Source organism: Miniopterus natalensis, chromosome X, assembly GCF_054644295.1.
Source record: "Miniopterus natalensis isolate mMinNat1 chromosome X, mMinNat1.hap1, whole genome shotgun sequence".
Taxonomy (NCBI): domain Eukaryota; kingdom Metazoa; phylum Chordata; class Mammalia; order Chiroptera; family Miniopteridae; genus Miniopterus; species Miniopterus natalensis.
In genome coordinates, this window is record NC_142103.1 from 61,893,107 (window position 1) to 61,904,088 (window position 10,982).

Consider the following 10,982-nt stretch of genomic DNA (forward strand, 5'->3'; position numbering starts at 1 on the left):
CTGAAGAAGACATACAGATGGCCAAGGGACATGAAAAAATGCTTAATGTCACTATTCATCAGAGAGATAAAAATAAAAACTACAATGAGGTATCAACTCACACTTGTCAGAATGGCTACCATCAATGAATCACCAAACAACAAGTTTTGGTGAGGATGTGGAGATAAGGGAACACTTGTGCACTGTTGGTGGGAATGCAGACTGGTGCAGCCCCTATGGAAAACAGTATGGAAGTTCCTCAAAAAATAAAAAATGGAACTGCCATTTGACCCAGTGATCCCACTTCTAGGAGTATAGCCTAAGAATCCCAATCAGAAAGAATATATGAACCTCTATGTTCATAGCAGCACTATTCACAATAGCTAAGATCTGAAAACAGCCCAAGTGCCCATCAGCAGATGAGTGGATAAAAGTGCTGTGGTACATTTATGCAATGGAATACTACACAGCTGTATAAAGGAAGGATCTCTTATCATTTGTAACTGCATGGATGTACCTAGAGTATTATTCTATGCCAAATGAGCCAGTTAGAGAAAGACACATACCATATATCACTAATATGTGCAATCTAATGAACAAAATAAACTGATGAACAAAATGGAACCAGAAGCATGGATACATGGAACAGATTGGTCAATGCCTGAAGGAAGAGTTGAGGAAGTGACTGAATAAAGAAGGTGAAGGGTTTAGCTAAAAAACATATATGCATACCCCTTGGACATGGACAATAGTTAGGTGGAGGCCAAGTGAGAAGGAGGCAGGGATGGGTGGAGGTGGGCAAAGTGGGTGGGGAATGGGGACACCTGCAATAATGTCAACTTTTAAAATTTTTAATTAAAAAATTAATAAATAAAATATAAGTTAAAAAGTCATGGAGATTAAAAATATAATTGCTGAAATAAAACTTTTCAGAAATCTGGATATAAAAAGAATAACTCAAAATGATTAAGACTTAAATGTATGTCATGAAACCATAAAAATCCTAAGAAGAAACATAGGCAGTAAAATCTCAAACATCTCTTGAAGCAATATTTCTGCCAATATATCTCCTAAGGCAAAGGAAACAAAGTAAGTAATAGACAAATGGGATTACATCAAACTAAGAATATTTTGCACAGCAAAAGAAACCATCAACAAAATGAACAGGAAACCCACTGTGTGAAAGAACATACATCTGAACTAATTCCCAAAGTTCATAAAGAACTTAAACAAGCCAACACAAAGAAGGTAAACAAGCCAATTAAAAAATGAACAAATGACCTGAATAGACACTTCTACCTAGAGGACATGCATAGAGACAAATAACATATGATCTCACTTATATATGGAATCTAATGAACAAAATTAACTGATGAACAAAACAAAAACAGAAGCATGGATTCATGAAACCGACTGACAGCTGTCATGGAGGAGAGGGGTGGTGGAGTTTGTAAAAGAAGGAGAAGAGATTGGCCAAGGAACGTGTATCCCTGACCCATTGATGGCCCGAGGGAAGAGTTGGGCAAAGGGTGGAGGGTGAGAAATAGGGACATCTGTAATAGTGTCAACAATAAAAATAAAGTTAAAAAAAACTTTAAAAAATTTTAAAAATGGATGTGCTTATGACCCCATGATTTCACTTTTAGTAATATATCTAAAGAATCCTAAAACACTAATTCAAAAGAATATATGTATCCCTATGTTCATTGCAGCATTATTTACAATGGTCAATTTGTAGAAGTGTCCCAAGTGTCCATTAGCATATGAGTAGACATAAAAGCTGTGGTACATTTATATAATGGAATATTACTAGGCTATAAAAGAGAAAAAAAATTTACCTGTTGAGAAAGCATGGATAGACTGAAAAGAATTATGGTAAGTGAAATAAGCCAGTCAGAGAATGACAAATACCATATGATTTCACTTATATGTCAATCTAATGAACAAAAGAAACAAATAAAATACACTCATATATACAAAGAACAGACTGACAGGTGTCAGAAAGGAAAGGGGTTGGGGGACTAGTAAAATAAGATAATGGCATTAAGCAAAAAAAAAATCTTATACATACAGACAACAGTATGGTGATCACCAGAGAGAAAGGGGGCTGGGTGAGGTAGAAGAGAAGAGGGGATGAATGGAGTTTCTTGGCTTTGGGTGGTAAACACACAGTACAATATATAGATGATGTATTATAAAATTATACACTTGAAACCTATATAATTTATTAACCAGTGTCACCCTAATAAAAATTTTAAAAACAAAGATTATTATAAGAGGTAAGGAAAGGCAGTGCATGATTATAAAGGGATCTATCCAACAAGAGGATATAACCTTTGTAAGTATTTATGCATCCAACATGAGAACACCTAAACATATAAGGGAAATACTAATGGACATAAAGGGAGAGATCAACAGTAATACAGTCATAGTGGGAGACTTTAACACCCTATTGGCATCAATGGATAAATCTTCCAAAGAGAAAAGTAGCAATGAAAGAGCAGCTTTAAAGGATGCACTAGACCACATGGATTTAATTGCTATTTCCAGAGTATTTCACCCCAAAAGCAGCAGAATATTTATTCTTTTCAAGTGCATATGGAACATTTCCCAAAACAGACGACATGTTAAGCGTCCAAACAAGTCTCAATAAATTTAAAAAATTTAAATCTTATGACGAATCTTCTCTGACCACAATGGTATGACACAAGAAATGAATTACAAGAAAAAAATTTAAAAACACACAAATAGAAGCTAAATAACATGATACTAAATGATGAATGGGTTAACTATGAGGTCAAAAAGGATATAAAAATACCTTGAGGAAAATAAAATCACATCAGCTTGGCAGGTGTAGCTCAGAGGTTGAGGGTTGACCCATGAACATGGAGATCCCTGTTTGATTTGGGGTCAGGGCACATGCCCAGATTTGGACTTGATGCCTAGTATAGAGTGTGCAGGAGGCAGTCAATCAATGACTCTCATCATTGATGCTTCTCTCTCTCTCTCTCTCTCTCTTTCCCTCTCTCTCTCTCTCTCTCCCTTCCTGTCTCTGAAATCAATAAAAAAAATCACTAGTCATCAGAGAAATGTTAATTAAAACCACAATACAATATTAAATTCACCTGTCAAAATAGCCATCATCAATAAATCAACAAACTAAGTGTATGCAAGAATGAGAAGAAAAGGAAACCCTCATGCACTATTGGTGTAATGCAGATTGGTGCAGCCAAATTGGGAAACAATATGAAGGTTCCTCAAAATTTTTAAATGGAACTGCCTTATAACCCAGTAATTCGACTTCTGGAAATATATCTGAAGAAACACAAAACACTAATTCAAAAGAATATATGCATGCTTATGTTCATTGCAGCGTTATTTACAATAGCCAAGATATGAAAGCAACCCAAATACCCATCAATAGATGAGTGAATAAAAAAAGTTTTGGCTTTGAAAATAACGTTGTAATGAAGATAGGAGTACATATATTCTTTTGAATTAGTGTTTCAGGTTTCTTCAGAAAAGTTCACAGAAGTGGAATCGCTGGGTCATAAGGCAGTTCCATTTTTTTAAATTTCTTGAGGTAACTCCATACTTCTTTCCAAAGTGGTTGCACCAATCTGCTTTTCCACCAACATTGTACAAGGGTTCCCTTTTCTCCACATCCCACCAACAGTTGTTGTTTGTTGATTTACTGATGATAGCCATTCTGACAGGTGGGAGGTGATATTTCATTGTGGTTTTAATTTGCATTTCTCTGATGATTAATGACACTGAGGACCTTTTCATATGTCTATGATTTGGAAACAGTCCAAGTGTCCATCAGTAGATGAGTGGATAAAAAAACTCTGGTATATTTAAACAATGGGATACTACCTTGGTGTAAAAAGGAAGAAAAATTTACCCTTTGCAACAGAATAGATGGACCTGGAGAACATTATGCTAAGTGAAATAAGCCAGTCAGAGAAAGACAAGTACCATATGATTTCACTCATATGTCAAACTTAATGAACAAACTGAACTGCCAAGCAAAACAGAGACAGACTCATAGATAGGGAGCAGTCACACAGCTCTGGAGGAGGCAGGGGGCTGGGGGCAAAAAAGAGAAAAAAGAGAGCGAACTCATGGTCATAGACAACAGTGTGGTAATTACAGGGAAGGAGGAGGCAGCTGATCAATGACTCTCTCATCATTGATGTTTCTATTTCTCTCTCTCTAGCTCTCCTTTCCTCTCTGAAATCAATTTAAAAAAATTTTAAAAAAAAAGATATGCAAACCCCTCTGTTCATTGCAACATTATTTAGAAAAGTCAAGATATGGAAGCAGCATATGCCTCCACCAATAGATGATTAGATTAAGAAGATATGATACATATATACACTGATATATTACTTGGCCTTAAAATAATGAAGTTTTACCATTTGTGACAACATGGATGGACCTAGAATGTATTATGCACAGTAAAATAAGTCACATAGAAGACAAATACTGTATAATTTTACTTATGTGTGGCATCTAAAAACAAAATAAATGAACAAATAAAACAGAAATCTATGCATAGATACAGAAAACAACTTGTTGATTGCCAGGTAGAAACAGGTCTGCGGGATGAGAAAGGTGAAGGGATTAAGGAGTACAAATTGGTAGTTACAAAATAGTCATGGGGATATAAACTACAGCATAGGGAATATAGTCAATAGTATTGTAATAACTATATATGATGTCATCCAGATATTATATTTTTTGTAAATACATAATGTGAAAAAGATTAAGAATAATTGCCATTGGTATTTTCATAGGAATTGCATTAAATTTATAAATTGCTTTGGGTAATATAGACATTTTAATGATATTAATTCTTCCAATCCATGAGCATGGTATCTTCTTCCACCTGTTTAAATCTTCCTCTATTTCTTTTTTCAGTGTCACGTAGTTTTCTGAGTACAGGTCTTTTACATCCTTGGTTAAGTTTATTCCTAGGTATCTTATTTTGTTAGTTGCAATGGTAAATGGTATTGCTTTTTTAGTTTCTCTCTCTGAAAGTTCATTGTTGGTGTATAAGAATGCCATTGATTTCCAGATGTTGATTTTGTATCCAGCTAACTTGCCAAATTCGTTTATCAAATCAAGTAGTACTTTGATGGAGTCTTTAGGGTTTTCTATGTACAGTATCATGTCATCTGCAAATAATGACAATTTTATTTCCTCCTTTCCAATTTGGATACCTTTTATGCTTTCTTCCTGTCTGATGGCTATGGCGAGGACTTCCAGTACTATGTTGAATAAGAGTGGTGAAAGTGGACATCCCTGTCTTGTTCCTGTTTTTAATGGAAATGGTTTTAGATTTTGCCCATTGAGTATGATGTTGGCTGTAGGTCTGTCGTATATGGCCTTTATTATGTTGAGGTATGATCCCTCTATTCCCACTTTGCTGAGAGTTTTTATCAGAAATGGGTGCTGGATATTGTCGAATGCTTTTTCTGCGTCTATTGATATGATCATATGATTTTTGTCCTTCATTTTGTTTATGTGATGTATCACATTTATTAATTTGCAGATGTTGTACCAGCCTTGCATCCCCGGAATAAATCCCACTTGGTCATGATGTATGATCTTTTTAATGTATTGCTGGATCTGGTTTGCTAGTATTTTAGTGAGGATTTTAGCATCTATGTTCATCAGTGATATTGGCCTGTAATTTTCTATCTTTGTAGTACCTTTATCTGCTTTTGGGATTAGGGTGATGCTGGCCTCATAAAAAGAATTTGGGAGTTTTCCCTCCTCTTGAATTTTCTGGAATGGTTTGAATAGAATAGGTGTTAATTCTTCTTTGAATGTTTGGTAAAACTCGCCTGTAATAGCAGCACAGTTTACAATAGCTAAGATCTGGAAACAGCCCAAGTGCCCATCAGTAGATGAGTGGATAAAAAAGCTGTGGGACATTTACACCATGAAATACTATGCAGCTGTAAAGAAGAATCTCGTACGCTTTGGGACAGTATGGATGGACCTGGAGAATATTATGCTAAGTGAAATAAGCCAGGCAGCGAAAGACAAATATCACATGATCTCTCTTATACGTGGAATCTAAAGAACTTAATAAACTGATGAACAGAATAGATTCAATGACATGGAAGTATAGATGAGATTGATGAATGTCAGAGGGATGGAGGAGGGTGGCTGGGTGGGGGGGAGAGAGTAACCAAAGAATTTATGTGTATATATGCACAACCCAAGGACATGGACAATGGTGGGGAGAGGGACTGGGGAGGGGGAAGGAACGGGGTGGAACGGGTCATTGGGGAGAAAAAAGGACATCTGTAATATTTTAAACAATAATAAAATTTAAAAAAAATAAACATTTTAAATTAAAAAAAAAAGAATAATTGCCTACTATAACACAGACAGGCAACTTTACTACCTCACATTAACTTTTTGAGTTAACAAGAGTTAAATTTTTAGCCTATAAAAAAATTCTTGTTTTCATTTCATAAAAAAGTACTTAATTGATCTTTGACTTGTCTGCTCTTTTAAATTGAAGTTCTTGAGGACAGGGAATATTTATTATAAATTTTATGATTCCTGTTATGACCTACAAAGGTGACTGGCTGTAATACATTTGTGGAAAGAAATTCTTGTAATTCTAATACATTTGTGAAAAGAAATGTTAGAATTACAAGCATGAAAAAAACTTTAGCAATTATGGAGTCTAGTGTTTATCAAATTTTTAGCATCCTAATGTGCAGTTGATATCAAATAAAGGTCATTTTTATAAAGTAAATAATAATTTTTAAAAATTAAAATAGAATATAATTTAAAAATAAGTATTTAATAGCAGTGAGAGAGGTGAAGTTGTTCATAGTCTTAAACCAAAGTGTCTATATCTGGTTTGATGATGGATAGCTTAATTCACAGGTCAAATATTATACTTTATTCATTATTTCCTCCAAATTAGAATATACAAACTCATGATCATGTTATCCAGAAAAAAACAGCAATTATTTAGTGATAATTTTAGACATTTTTAAAGAATTTATGAAGCACAAACCCAAACTTTATGAGGAGATTTCTCATTGTCAGGGACTCATCAGATGAAAATTGAATGTTTTATCATGGGACATAAAGGTGAATGAATTCCTAATTCATTATTTTCTAAAAGTGATTTCTTCATGTTTTGTTTAGCCTTTCCCCTCTAATTACTTGTGTCTTCCTATGTTTCATCAGCTCATTAAGAAAGCCTAGCTCCTAATATACATTCAACTAATCTGGTTTTTGACTGCTGAAACACTGATTTATAATATTGTGTAAGTTTCCAGTGTGCAACATTATAATTTGACATTCACATATACTACATCGTGCTTGTCACCTAATACTTTCTCACCATTAAAATGGTGATCTTTTGGCCCTGAAGTGATAGACTGATGTTATTCAAAATAATGAATATATTTCTGGGATATACTAGTTAAGAAACTCACTTGTTATCATTAAAATCACCATTATTAATGTGATGTTTTTAATCTTATTTTTTATATCAAAAATTTATGTAAGCACTTCCCCCCTTGACAGCCAGTGTACTTCACTGTAGAAAAAGAGACTTTTCTAATTGCTGATCATTTCTTCACAGCATTTTGAAAAGAATCACATTTAGTGGTCATAATTTGAACATATATACAATTTTCAGTATGTCACAATGTCATTCAAAGCCAAAACAAAATTAATAGGCATGACCACCAAATGTTTTTTGTTAATAAAGCAGTGTGTATACTAGCATCCAAAGGAACTCCTCTAACTTGTGTAGCAATGTCCTTCCTTACTATAGAATGTTGGTTCTCTGTATATACTAATACCAGCAACTTTGTCACTTTGTACAAGAAGCTCAATAAAAGCAAACAAATAAAAATAAATAAAATGAGTAATTGATTAAACTCAACCATAAAAAGAACAAAAAGCTCTTCTTCCTTTGCATAAGGTTTTCAGTCACAAAGTCATTCTACATTTCTCCATCATATACATGGTGAGACAAAAGTAGTTTTACAATTGTTCATATGGAAAATAATACAATAGTTAATAAATAATAATACAAGAATAAACTGTGTATTACATACAAGTTTAAATCTGTTTTTGCCCCACCCTGTATGTATCAACTTATGGTAAGAGCTAATCCAAATTCTGCACATAATGGATTTGTTCAGTTATAAAGAATAATGCAAGAACACACAGATGAGAGTAATTGATCTTACATATTATGTCATTGTTCAACAATAATAATTACAGAGGAGTTTACCAATAATTCTGCCTTCTCTTTGAGAACAATATTTTATATTAATATTGCAGCTAGTTGTTTGAGTTCCTTGGTAATTGTATCACTTGTTATTGCTATGTATATTTAATCTTTGAATACAGTTTGTTTACATTTGCTCTCCTCTAAATTTACAGAAAAAAAATTGTACTTCATGGTATCGTTTTGTACTTGTTATGGAAAAATGTGAATGGTTAACTAGGGACGTTATTATGCTTTATTTGAAAATTATGCAAAAGCTTTTATGGCTTCATGCCACCACTTGACAAAGTTTTATAACAACAAACTGAGAAATAAGAAAGAATGCACTGCCATTTCAGTAAAATGTTCAGATATCCATGTTTTCTATCATACTTTTTTTTACTGCTTCAGTGGTATCAACACACATACAAATGCACTTCTCAGAATAATACAGATTTTAATTTTAGATTTATATTGTAATACTTTTATTATTAACATTCATGACATTATCCTGAGCTGTAAAATGTATGTTACTATTTGTATTCCTACTTGCATTTGTTTCCTATTGCTGCTGTCACAAATTATCATAAACTTGTTAGATTAAAACACCACAAATTTACTATCTTACAGTTGTGGAGATCAGAAGTCTGAAATGAGTTTTACAAGAGACTGAAAATGGAATGCTGGTACTGCAAAGCTTCTTTATGGAGCTTCTAGAGAAAAATCTGTTTCCTTGTCTTTTCCAGCTTGTAGAGGCCACCCACATTCCTTGGTTCATAAAGCTCTTTCTTTGTTTTCAAAGCCAACAACATCAAGTCAAATTCTTCTCACACTACCATCTCTCTGGTTCTCCCTCTTCTGCCTCCATTTTCTACTTGCAAAACCTTTGTGTTTACCTTGGACCCACTGAGATGATCCAGGGTAATCTCTACATCTTAACATCAGCTGATTAATAACTTTAACTCCATTTGAACTTTAAAATTCATTTGACCCCCCCCCAAAAAAAAAGAAAATGTAAAGAAGAAAATATTAGGTTCTAAAGGAAGAACAAAAAATTATTTATTGAGGAATGGGTGTTTCAGGCTAATGCAGCAGTGTTTTCTGTCTTAAGACTAATGATGGGAAAAATCATTAAAGATTTTTTAGCAGAGAGGTGGTACGAATATCTTTGTGTTATACAAAGCTCCTTCCAGAAGTAGTGTGGAAAATTTTTTGGAGAGGTCCAAAAGCAGAAGCAAGGACACCAGGCAAGATATTATAATAACTTAGACTAGGATGCTGGGAAAGCTGGAAAGCTGAAGATACAGTGGTAGAGACTAAAAATAGATGATTGCATATATAGTTTATTTTCCAAAGTAGTCAAGAATTATCAATGTGGAAAAAAAGGTAATCTTTTTAATAAATGTCCTTAAGAAAACTGGATATTCACATGCAAAATAATGAAATAGGACACCTATAATTACACTACTCACTAAAACTAACTTGAAATGCATTAAATAATTAAATGCAACACCAGAAACTATAAAACTCACAGAAGAAACATAGGGAAAAATCTTCTGTAAATTGCTCCTGGCAAACAAAGGTTTTTTGATAAGATACCAAAAGTACAAGCAACAAAAGTAAAAATCAAGAAGTGGGACTACATCTTCCCAGCCACAACACCATTTATTGAAGAGACTTTCTTTACTCCATTGTATACTCTTGCTTCCTTTGTCATATATTAATTGAGTGTAATGGCTAGAGTACATTTCTGGAGCCTCTGTTCTGTTCCATTTGTCTATATGCCTGTTCATATGCCAGTACCAAGCTGTTCTGATTACAGTGGCCTTGTAGTATATATAGTTTGATATCAGGTACTGTGATTCCTCCATCTTTGTCTTTCTTTTTCAAGTTTGCTGCTGCTATCTGGGGTCTTTTTTGGTTCCATATAAATTATTGGAACATTTTTTTCTAGATTTCTGAAATATGCCATTGGTATTTTAATAAGAATTGCACTGAATCTGTAGATTGCTTAGGGAAGTATGGATATTTCAATGATGCTAATTCTTCCAATCCATAAAGTTGGCATATGCTTTCACTTATTTGTATCTTCCTTAATTTCTTTCTTCAATATCCTATAGTTTCCCAAGTACAGGTGTTTTTTTTTTACCTCCTTGGTTAAATTTATTCCTAGGTATCTTATTTTTTTTGTTCCAATAATAAATGGGGTTGTTTTCTTAGTTTATCTTTCTGATAGTTCATTCCTAGAGTATAAAAATCCCATCAATTTCTGGATATTGATTTTGTACCCTGCAAACTTTGCCAAATTCATTTATTAGGTCTAGTCATTTTTTAGTAGAATCTTTAGGGTTTTCTATGTGCAATATCATGTCATCTGCAAATAATGGCAGTTTTACTTCCTCCTTTCCAGTTTGTGTGCCTTTTATTTCTTCTTTCTTGTCCGACTGCTGTGGCTAGGATTTCCAGTACCATATTGAATAAGAGTGGTGAAAGTGGGAACCCTTGTCTTTTTCCTGGTCTTAGGATAAATGTTTTTTAGTTTTTGTCCATTGAGTATGATGTTGGCTATAGATTTGTCATTTTGGCCTTTATTATGTTGCGGTATGATCCCTTTATTCTCACTTTGCTGAGAGTTTTTATCAAAAATAGGTGCTGGAAATTATTGAATGCTTTCTCTACATCTATTGATATGATCATGTGATTTTAATCTTTCATTTTCTTTATGTGATGTATCATATTTATT